Consider the following 9,063-nt stretch of genomic DNA (forward strand, 5'->3'; position numbering starts at 1 on the left):
TGAAACCACACTAAACAACAATGACAAACCCATTTTGGGAGAAGATTTGCACCGCAATACAACATAAACACTACAGAACAAATTCCCAGAATTCCCGGCAGCACCTTCCCGTACGCTACAATATCAACAAACGCCATTGGTGGATCTACGCCTAACATCCAATGTAATTATACCAATACAGGAGCATATCTATTCGATACCACTATGATTACATCGATATTTTTTAGCATCACAAAATCTTCTTTAATTTTTTTTTTTAAACTTAGATTATGTTTATATAGAGAGAAATATGTCCCTGGACACATGAGGACTTTGAATATGACCAATGTATAATCCTGTAACTACTTGGTATCGGATTCATACCCAAATTTGTGGTATCACGCAAAACTAATGTAAAGTATCAAACAACAGAAGAATAAGTGATTATTACATTTTAACACAACAGAACATGTTAAAAGAGAAAGTAAGCAGATATTAACAGTAAATGAAGAAGTAGATTAATAATTCATTTTCTACCACTTGTCCTTAATTTTGACAAAATAATAGAACGACAAATGACACAATATGTTGCTGCATATGTCAGCAGCTAAATTAGGAGCCTTTGTTTGTTTGTTTACTTACTAATAAAAGAAAAGTTGTCTTGTATGTTCACTATTTTATTTAAGGACAAACGTACAATAAGAAACATATGTTTAATGTACCCTAAGATTTTTTGTTAAAATAAAGCCACTAATGACATTATTTGTGGGCCCCTTTATTTTGAAAAGTACCGAAAAGTACCGAAATACATCTAGGTACTGGTACCAAAATATTGGTATCTGGATAACACTAGAGCAGAATTCTTGATGCTCCATGATGCTTTGACGCCGATTCCCCTGTGGACCCTTCAACTGTGACGCCCCATCAAATCCCGTCTAATATTTCCTTAAGACTGAGGCACGTCCAAGTCCCAAATACGTCCTAAACAAAGGTTTATGACAGTTGTCCAGATGACCGGGATAGGCTTGAAGGGTTTGGGGGCTGGTCATCATCCTTACAGCCTTTACAGCTCCTCTTTGTGCCATTCACGCTCACATTTGTGCACAGAGGCAAGAAAATACCTGCTTTTTGCTCAGCGAGGACCAGCTGCTGCCTCCACACGGCACAAAAACGACCTTTCCTCCATAGCCTCGCTGTGCGGCACAAGAAAGAGCAGATTAAGTGTCCTTCACAGCAAACTATAACAATTATTCAGAGATTAGGTGAAAGGACGGAAAGCCTTGAAAAAAAAACGTCTTTAAGGTTAAATAAGCAGTTAAGAGGCTGAAGCATGACACCGAAGCGCCTCAACAAAGCATAATTGGTTGTCTTCTCCAGCAGTATGTGACGTATGCATCACAGGTCAGCCTGAGTCAGCCTGCAATTAAATGCATCTTGGCACGTTCCTCCTTTGTCTCGTCACTGATAAGAACCGCTGCTCGTTTCCAGACAAAATGATGTATCTAATATCATTTCATTGTAAAGCAGGCGGGGGATGAAGGAGTAGAGAACTTGATAACCTCTTCCCCTTCCTTCGTCTCGGTCAACTTCTGAAGGCTTGTGGGAATAATAAATGATATGCAAGAGATGAATGGGTGTCCAACCTATGATATTTGTGCAGTGGTACCTCGGTTTTCGTTATTGAGCTGCTTACAAATGTTAACACAAAACACTTTTTTTTTATAGAGAATAATTACAGTAGTACTTCTGAGCTTAATTGCTTCTGTAACTGTGCTCTTAACTCAAAATTGTGTCCTGGGCATGACGTTAAAGTGCATCCGGCAGTGGAGGCTCTTGGGGCACTAGGAGGTTAACCCCTTTACTACTGTTACCCCAGGTGGCCCTTGGCAAAGGCCTAGTACCTGACTGCCCCCTAGCCAGGGATACGACGAAGACCTCAACGGCGGAGCAGGCGGAAGACGGTAGATTTAAGAACTACCACAACGGCTGCGATGGCGGAAGAAGGCTGCAGCAGAAAAGGGTCCCCAGTCGTCTTGGACTCCATGCGACTGGACCCTGACCCGGTTCTGTCAAGGATCGTGTGGTGACTCTCTGTGCACGTTAAACAAAGTCACCTCTACCAGGAGGATCGTCATACTCGTTCGAGTGACCGCCGATGATGATAATGATGATGATAACTCAAAATATTTGTATCTCACATCAACATCTCCCACTGAAATGAACTGAACTCAATTTATTCGGTGCTTGGTCCCCGCAAGACAGCACACTTTTAACATGTAACATGCCTTTTAAAGAACAAAAACAGACTTTAAGATAAGAACAATTATATAAATTGCAACACAATAAAATGTACTACCGTATTTTCAGGACCATAGGGCGCACCGGATTAAAAGGCGCACTGCCGATGAGCGAGTCTATTCAGGTCTATTTTCATACAAAAGGTGCACCGGATTATAGGGCGCATATTATGATTTTTTTCTTAAATTTAAAACACTATCTTGTGGTCCAAATAATAATAATAATAATAATAATACCTGGGATTTATATAGCGCTTTTCTAAGTACCAAAAGTCGCTTTACATGTAGAACCCATCATTCATTCACACCTGGTGGTGGTAAGCTACTTTCATAGCCACAGCTGCCCTGGGGTAGACTGACGGAAGCATGGCTGCAATTTGCGCCAACGGCCCCTCCGGCCAACACCTATCATTCATCATTCAATTTACCGGTGTGAGTGGCACCGGGGGCAAGGGTGAAGTGTCCCGCCCACGGACCCAATGGCAGCGATTTTTTGGATGGTAAGAGGCGGGGAGCGAACCTGCAACCCTCAGGTTTCTGGCACGGTTGCTCTACCCACTACGCCATGCCGCCCCTAACATGTGATGGTGGTTCTTTGGTGAAAGTGTTGTATAAATTATGTTTTACAGACAATATTCAGGTAGCTTTCTGAGCGTCTCTTCAGGATGCACCGTTTTGTGGGCGGTCTTATTTACGTGGCTCACCTTCGACAGCATTTTCTACCCATCATCTTGTAGTCGGTGTAGCATGCAAGGACGGGGGTGGAAGAAGTGTCAAAAGATGGAGCTAACTGTTTTAATGACATTCAGACTTTACTTAAATCAATAACAGAGCAGCATCTTCTCATCCGTGGCTCAATAATGCAACATCAACCCCGGACATGTGTCCTGTGAAAAACCGTCCGACCGGAACCCCTCTAATAACTAAAGTTCCGTGGGTGAATTATGTAAACCCACTACAGTTTTTAGCGCTTTGATAGCTAGTCCACTGACAGATATAAGTAAGAACTTTACGTTACTTTATATTAGAAATGGCAACAGCGGAAGATGAACGCCACATAAGAAGAATATAAAATAAAATTCTGCTTAGGGCCCCAATTGTTATGTTTGCGGGGAGAGTAGACGGCATAGACCACAAGGGGGCGTAGTAAGCTCAATGATTTTTTAAATATTTTTATATATATACAATATATATATATATAATAAGGAAACAATAATAACTAAACTAGAGAATGGAGTGTGACAAATCCAAAAGGGGTGTATGGTGTGAGACTTTGTGTAGGAATTAAAAAGTGTGTTACCGTGAGTGTTGAGCAAATCTTTCGTCAGACCAAAGGGGCGAGGCGAGAAGGCAGTCTGTGGGCAAGCAAGCGGTCGGGGGCTGGAGAGAAGCAACGAGGTCTGTGTCCAAGCAGAGGGCTTGAGGATCGAAGGAGGCAGTCCAAAGTCCAGAGGGAAGTCGAAGCACACAGCTCGATCACGGGAGACACGGGAAGTACTGCGGAAAACACAAGGGACATAAGACACAGGAACTGGGAAGACACAGAGAGAGATCAAGTACGTGGGAGGGAAGCCAGAGACGGGATGCTTACTACGGGAACAAATGATTACATTCTGGCCCGGAACGCAGGTCTGTACTGGCTTAAGAAGCCCAGGGAGATCATCAACCACAGGTACGCTGAGTGCTGATTCCTTGCAGCTGCTTGCTGCCGCCGGAGTGACGCGTGCAGGAAAAGAGTGGCTGTGGGCGTGTCCCAAGGTGCGCTTCGTGGGGCTCATTGATAAATGTGCATTGGCATTTAAACTACTCTCACAAGAACAATTTTTCCCAAAAGTTACTTAAGTAAATGTCGCCTGTTACTACCCACTTCTGACTTTAGAGTAGTCCTCGCACAGCTTGTGTAGCAGTACAGATTTACTATCCAATGAAAATGAGTCAACTCAATATTGTCTAAATAGTTGGCAACACAAGGGAGTCTCGTGGTAGTCGTGTCATGGTCTGGGGCTGCATGAGTGCTGCCGGCAGCGGGGAGCAGCGTTTCAAACATGCTAGTAGGAAGGATTGCAAAATGATGAGTGACAGATGGCGCAAGGATTGATGAGGGAGGTGTGGTGTCTGACAGGTGAAGGCAGCGAAAAAGGCTAAGAAGAGGTGAGATGGGATGAATGCATGTCGCCTGAGTGCAAAAGGTGGCTATTGTTAATAAAACATCAATAACAATGACAGCTTTCTGATGGATATGAAGGCATGAGATTCAAGATGGAAGGTTCTTCCTAAGAGAGGACAACGCTGATGTATGAATTCATGTTATATTATTAGAACCTCTTCATCATGGCCGCTGCTGCTACCACTCCTGTCTTGTCTCCTCTTTTGTGACATTTCTTGCTGTCACTTTCTATCAGTTGAATATTGCAGAGCAGCGTATTATGACGGACCATTATCAAGATTACTGTGACTGGCCTCCAGTGGCGTGCGGTGAGGTTAATGTCTGGTGAGGCACGACTGCATCATCACAGTCAAATTTAAAAACATATGAACCTGCAGTGCAGGTGTACCTAATGTTGTGTCCCTGCGGTCGTTCGCGGCTCCTGCAGCGCGAGCATTGTTGTTTTTGCACTTTTTGGCTTCTTGTTAAGTGAATTTTTTTGGGTGGATTCGGTCTTGCACGTGGAGGGTTTGGGTGTGGGCTTTGGTTGGTGTGGCCGCGGTGCTCCCGTCGGGCAGTACAATCTGCGGCGGAGGTGCTTGGCACCAGGAGGCGGGGTTATGATACGAGCCTCACACAGTGTGTCTCCGCAGCAGATTTATGATCGCTCAGCACTAAAAATACGTTACACACGTACAGTTGTTGACAAAATACACTGTACATTATATACCTCAGCTAACTAAACTATGGAAATGTATAATATAATTCATATAGCAATACGGTGTCACTGCACAGCAGGCCAGCAGTTAGCCGAGTCGCAATCCATGGTGAGGCACAAATGCCTCAACTGGCTGCTGATCACCGCACCGTCTCTTCCCAGTATTTGAACGGCAAATGTGAAAATAAAAATAAAAATAATCTAAAACTGGTGAAGTTAAATGGAAAATAACTTTAGTATAATCACTGGATACATATAACAATTTAATTAATTTTTATTTCTTTTTCTTTTTTTTTTCTTTCCATGATGGCAGGTGAGGCCCCGCCTCCCCTGCCTCTAGTGACTGCACGCCACTGCTGGCCTCCCCGTTGATAACAGTAATCAATTACACCTCCCAGTGCCATTAGGTAGTAGAGATCATACTTGCATTCAATGATATATCCAACAGTGTTTTGATCTGTGGTTAAAGTAACGCATTACCTCTACCTGCAAGTACCTGCCATTGTCCAACGCATATAAACAAAGGGGGGGACAAACTATCTGACACATTAACACAACCAACCCCGTAACAGGGATGTCACACAACAAGGTAATATTAAAGTACCAAAAAAAACAAGTTGCCTCTAGATTGAAGCTACTATCAAATATATCTGATTTATGACACCAAAAGACTGCCAAAGTTCGCAAACAAATAGATTAGTATGAATATCACAGACAGTACCGCACCATTTGGAAAGATAATGTTACGTGTACAGGAGGAAGGAGATGGCACAGACAGCAGGGACTTCGTTTTAGCTCTAAATTAATTTATATATATATATACACTACCGTTCAAAAGTTTGGGGTCACCCAAACAATTTTGTGGAATATCCTTCATTTCTAAGAACAAGAATAGACTGTCGCGTTTCAGATGAAAGTTATCTTTTTCTGGCCATTTTGAGCGTTTAATTGACCCCACAAATGTGATGCTCCAGAAACTCAATCTGCTCAAAGGAAGGTCAGTTTTGTAGCTTCTGTAATTAGCTAAACTGTTTTCAGATGTGGGAACATGATTGCACAGGGTTTTCTAATCATAAATTAGCCTTCTGAGCCAATGAGCAACCACATTGTACCATTAGAACACTGAAGTGATAGTTGCTGGAAATGGGCCTCTATACACCTATGTAGATATTGCACCAAAAACCAGACATTTGCAGCTAGAATAGTCATTTACCACATTAGCAATGTATAGAGTGTACTTCTTTAAAGTTAAGGCTAGTTTAAAGTTATCTTCATTGAAAAATAAGGACATTTTAATGTGACCCCAAACTTTTGAACGGTAGTGTATATATATATATATATATATATATATATATATATATATATATATATATATATATATATATATATATATATATATATATATATATATATATATATATATATATATATAAATAAATGATAAATAAATGAACACGTCCCCAAAGGCAACACCCTAAGAAAAGTATTCAACAAGAACAACATTAAATTGAGCTACAGCTGCATGAACAACATACGACAAATAATTTCAAACCACAATAAAGCAATTGAAAAGGAGCCGTCCACCACCAGGCAGAACGACTCCAAAACCGACAAAGGCTGTAACTGCCGCAAGAAACCTGATTGCCCTCTCAACGGGGGGTGCTTACAACCATCAGTCGTTTACCAAGCAAAGGTAACACGCAAGGACATTAACACATCCGACACATATGTAGGATTAACTGAGGGAGCATTCAAAACCAGATGGAACAATCACAAAGCCTCGTTCAGAAGCAAAAGCTTGCGGAACACTACAGAACTCAGTAAACACATTTGGAATCTCAAAGACAATAATGTTGAATATTCGATAACATGGCAAATTCTTGCATCCAGCACCCCTTACAACAGTGGTAATAAAAGATGCAACCTATGCTTAAAAGAGAAACTGTTCATTATATACAGTCCAGACTTGTCATCCCTCAACAAGCGCAGCGAAATTGTATCAGCATGCCGTCACAGAAGGAAACACCTCCTAGGTAACACATGAGCCAATCACCACGCCCCTACGCCTGCCTGTACCCACCCGCTCTGTGCCCTATATAAACCATGGTATGTGAATGCTTCCATTAAAATCTCCTGATGATTGAGGAAACCCTCATGAAACAGGCCTGTAGAGATGAAATAGTCTTGTGATTTTTTCCCACACATACATATATATATATATATATATATATATATATATATATATATATATATATATATATATATATATATATATATATATATATATATATATATATATATATATAAATGATAAATGGGTTATACTTGTATAGCGCTTTTCTACCTTCAAGGTACTCAAAGCGCTTTGACAGTATTTCCACATTCACCCATTCACACACACATTCACACACTGATGGAGGGAGCTGCCATGCAAGGCGCTACCAGCACCCATCAGGAGCACGGGTGAAGTGTCTTGCCCAAGGACACAACGGACGTGACTAGGATGGTAGAAGGTGGGGATTGAACCCCAGTAACCAGCAACCCTCCGATTGCTGGCACGGCCACTCTACCAACTTCGCCACGCCGTCCCATATATATATATATATATATATATATATATATATATATATATATATATATATATATATATATATATATATATATATATATATATATATATATATATATATACATATATATATATATATATATATATATATATATATATATATATATATATATATATATATATATATATATATATATATATATATATATATATATATAAATAATAAATGAAGTGTGAAACTAACCCAAATATGTGTGGTGTGTGACTATGTGTGGTGATTAGCTGTTGAGTGTTACCGGTAGTGTTGAGCGAGAGGCGGAAGACAAAGAGGGGCATGGCAGGCTCGAAGGTCCGTGAGACAGGCAGGAAGTCAAAGGCAATAGCGAGGCGTCAGAGTCCATGTCCAGGCAGGGAGGTCGAGATCCAAGAGGCAGCCAGGGAACCAGAGGGAATACAGGGAGACGAGACACACCTCTCGTAACGCGGGAACGGAGGAACATGACACAGGACAACGCACAATGAACACGGCGAAGGAGAAAACACAGAGAGGGAGAGCATGAGCTAGATACGAGTTGGCTTACTGTACAAAACAGGAAACTACGTTCTGGCCCGGAACGCAGGTCTGCACTGGCTTAAGAAGCCCAGGAAGCTCATCAGCGACAGGTGTGATGAGTGCTGATAAATTGTAGCTGTGCACTGGCGCAGCTTCTGCAGGAGTGGCGTGCACAGATGCGCTCTTGGAGGTGCGCTCCACAGAGCGCACAGATGAGTGCGCATTGTAATGCGCCCGGGCCGTGACAGATAGTGAGCAAGCCAGCCACGTGAGCCGTGACGTAGCGTTAGGAACCACAGATCCCTTCCCCATCGACAACAATGCGAATCAAGCAGACCTTGTGAGAGCCAACAACGATTACTTTGGGAAAAATGATGATCCAGATACTTACCTTTTTTAACCCGAGCAATACGTTTTAGAAGCCGAGCACTAAAAGGATGCCGCTTTATTGTAACACAATAGCATCATGTAGCATTGCAAGGTGCTAAACATGCAAACGAACCATAACAAACTATAATAAAACAAACATCTCGCTGGGGTGCCGACCGACGGGACGCTCACATAATTCTATTTGGTTGAAGATTGAATCGCAATCCTTACGAAGGGTTAAAATAAAAGTTGCTGCAACTAGTGTCTTTTTCGTCATAACCTATTGTTACTATAACAATCTACAAGGTTAATACAGTTCTCTTCTCCGTCTTCCCCTCCATTTATCTGCTTTCTTTTGTAATTCAAGTTATCATTACATATATGTATTGTTGCATTTTAAATAATTGTATTGTTGTTAATAGAGGTAATTGT

This window comes from Entelurus aequoreus, linkage group LG05, assembly GCF_033978785.1.
Source record: "Entelurus aequoreus isolate RoL-2023_Sb linkage group LG05, RoL_Eaeq_v1.1, whole genome shotgun sequence".
Taxonomy (NCBI): domain Eukaryota; kingdom Metazoa; phylum Chordata; class Actinopteri; order Syngnathiformes; family Syngnathidae; genus Entelurus; species Entelurus aequoreus.